A 3,806-nucleotide genomic window follows, 5' to 3' on the forward strand; every position below is an offset into this window, starting at 1 on the left:
ATTCTGAATTTCTAAATACTGCATCAAAACAGATAAATTTATTTCCAAATAGTTCAATCTTTAACGAAAAAGGTCGATTTTAAACCAAAAGGATTAATTTTTCTACCAAAACATAAAAATTAAAAAAATTTAATTATTAAGTGCAAAAGGTCAATTTTCAACCAAAAATAGTAGAATCGAAATTTCTTTTAAAGAAATTTGTTTTTGACAAACTGAAAAGGAATTTTGTAAAATAACTCAATCCTAAATGAAGAACATTAATTTCCAACCAATAATATTACGTTTCTACAAAAAATTACGAATTTTCTACAAAATCTAGAAAGTTTCAAACAAATATATTATTTTTATCTAATTAATATCATTTTTAACCAAAAGTAATAAAAGTCGATTTTATCATTATAGAAATTATTAAAAAAAAAGAAATTTGAAGAAAATAGTTGAATTTCCAATCAAAAAGGTTCGTTTTGAACCGAAACAGATGAAGCCTCAATTATGAACTTGGTATTCAACGAAAAATTAAATAGTTCAGTTTTTAGTTTAAAAAAAAATGTTCAACTTAAAGAAGTGCAATTAAAAAAAGCTGAGTTCTCTACCAAAACAGATTGCAAATAAAAATATCAATACATTTTTAACCAAAAATGGAAAGTTAAATTTTTACTTCAATAAATTAAAGTTGAAAAAAAAGAAATGTCAGAAAAATGGCTGAATCCTAAATTAGCAAGAAGAATTTTCAAACAAGAAGATTAATTTTATACTAAAAAAGACGAATTTTTAACAAAATCCATATATTTTTAAACAATTAGTTAGATTTTTAAGTAAAAAGATTAAACTTTAATTTAAAAATTTACTTTTTCACCAAAAATGTCATAGTTTAATTTTCTGTTGAAAAAATTAATTTTCAACTAAAAAAAGTGTTATAAAAATTATTTCAAAGGAGATCGAATCCATTTACCATTAGGCAGATTCTGCAATTCAAGTCTTTGAATCGATCAGAAAGGAAATTTGGTTGTTTTCAGATTAAATTTTAAGAAAACTATTTTTTCGTCATAAAAAATTTCTATGTTCAAAAGATTAATTTTTAACCAATAAGATTAATGTTTTACCAAGAAGACGAATTTTGAACCAATTACTTGATTTTTAAACTACAAGGGAACAGTTTAAAAAAAAATTTTTGTTGAAAATGTTCAACAATTTAGATGCATTTTTTTATGTCTTGACTAAAATTGTTTCTTGGTTAAAAACTCATCTCTTTGGGTAGAAAATTGATTTTCTTACTGAACATGAATACAATGAAAATGTATCCCTTTAAGTTGAAAATTGAACTGCTTTTTAAAGCATGCTTTTTCGTGAAAAACTCAACAATTTTGTAGATATTTTTCTTTTTTCTTTGTTCGTTCTAGAGCTTTACGCTCGATAATATATTCATATATACATCTATAACTGTAATGTGGTAGTTGTGAATTATCTTTTGTTAAAGCTCCTTTGTTGAGGAGTCAATTATTTTGTTTAAAATTTGTATTTTTTGTTTGCATTCGACAACTTGGTTAAATGTTAAACTAAATGAGAAAAATGGATTTTTTTTTGGGTTGAAGATTCATCATTTTAGTTGAAAATTCTTTCTTTCTTTGGTTGAGAATTAATCTTTTTTGTTGAACATTTCTCTAATTGTTTAAAGGTTGAACGACCTTCCACAAATTAATTTTTTTTGTAGAAGATTCATTATGTTAGTTAAAAAAGTATCTCTGGTTAAAAATTTTCTTGAAATGAATTTTTTTATTCAATTCAGCTGTTGTTGTTTTAGAATAGTCATATTTTTTAGTTTTTGGTTGAAAATTTATCTACTTATTTAAAAGTTTAACCATTTTATTAAAATGTTATATTTTTGGAGGAAAAAGTAATTATTTGATTGCAAATTCGTTAATTCTTTAAAACTGAAAATTAAACTTTTTCATTTTCAGTATAAACAGTTTTGTTAAAAATTTGGCTTTTTAATGAAAGATTTGCATTTGACACCGAATAGTTTAACTTTTAATCAAATATTTACATTTTCAACCTACAAATATAAATTTTGAACTGAATGGCCAAATTTTCAAACAAAAAAGATTAATCTTTAACGAAAAAGAATTGCTTTAAAAAAAAAGAATTCTCAATGAAAACGTAGTGGTGGATATCTTAAAACAAAAAGAAAAGATTTTCAACAAAATATTAAAATTTTTAACCAGAGTTGAATTTTCGAACCAGCATGTAAATTTTCAACAAAGTAGTTGACTTTTTAACCTGCAAAATTATGAATTTTTGATAGAAAATGTAATATTTCATATTTCAATGAATGCAGATGCTCTCAAGAGATGGTTTGTAAAATAAGGAAACGAACTTGCAAACAGAAAGATTAATTTTCTATAAGAAATTCGAATTTAAACCAAAAGTAGCAAAGTTACTTTTTTACACAGACAATTAATTTATTTCCGAAAAAAAAATTATTCAAAAAAAAAAAAAAAATTTTAACCAAAGAGATGAATTTTTAAACTAGAAAGACGAATTTTGAACAAATAAACAATTGCCAGTTAGGAAATAAAAAAATTGGTCCCACTTCTTAAACTTTTAAGTCAAAAGACTATTTTTCTGTAAAACAGTTATAACACCTTGACCCTCCATTTACCACCATCAACCAAATTTTTTACAACACCTTCACCCCACATGATAATTTTGCAAATTTTTCAAATAGTTGCAAAGTATTGTAATGATTTGGTATAAATCGGAATAATGAAACAGTTCTTACTAAAAATGTTATGACATTGAATGCATGAACTAATGTTGGGGAGACTTAACCAAGATTTTCAGGGAAGAGTTTACCAAGTGGCAACAAGCTTATTACATGTGTTTTTCAACATATTACGTCATTGTTGATTATTACAATGTGCGTTAAACATTTTACTAAATTGATTTATCAAAATTGTGGTGTAAAAATGCAAATTTCATTATTTAAAGAATATGATTATCATGAACGTGAGCTACAAAATCGTAGTAAATGCTATTCATCAATATTAGATGTAAATTAATCTTTAATAAAAAAAGCTCATTTGGAATAAAATAGTTCATTTTCTACCTAAGAATAAAGAATTCGTTGAAATCTTATTATAAAAGATTAATTACAGTTTCAGATACAGAACTCATTTCTTGATGTCTTGTATTATTATACACTAATAATTTGTAACATTCATTAAATATGTATAACATAGAGAAGATACGCTTTTCATTTATGCTTTTTCATAAAAAGATAAATTCGCGCGCGCCGTGGCGCGCGCAAGACTACTAGTACACTAAAAAACCACAATTTTTAACTGAAATATTTTCCTAAAAAAAACAATGATTGTTCTCTTTATTGTGATTTTCAAAAGATTTTAAACTTAAATGGACTTGTTTTGAAGCAAAAATGAACTCAAAGTAAATTGTTATTAATTTATACATGAAATATTTATTATTTAAAAATCTGATATAAAAGTTAGGTTAGAATTAGTTTTTAAATTCCAGTCGTTTCTTATTCGTATTTTTGCATAATATGAATAAAATTGGTTGCTACATATATTAATTAAAGTTTATTTAAGCTCACAATGCATTGGAACTCACATGAAATAATGAAATAATTGTATTTTTTTAATACACCTATTTCACAAAAATGTGTTTTTTCACTGTATAAGATGGATATTCTATCTAAAACTATTTGTTTTTTATGAATATTTATTTTTAGTATTCAATCATTGTTTTATACTTCACAAAAGCAATCGTAAAAACACTTTTATGCAAAA

Source organism: Belonocnema kinseyi, chromosome 2 (assembly GCF_010883055.1).
Source record: "Belonocnema kinseyi isolate 2016_QV_RU_SX_M_011 chromosome 2, B_treatae_v1, whole genome shotgun sequence".
NCBI lineage: Eukaryota > Metazoa > Arthropoda > Insecta > Hymenoptera > Cynipidae > Belonocnema > Belonocnema kinseyi.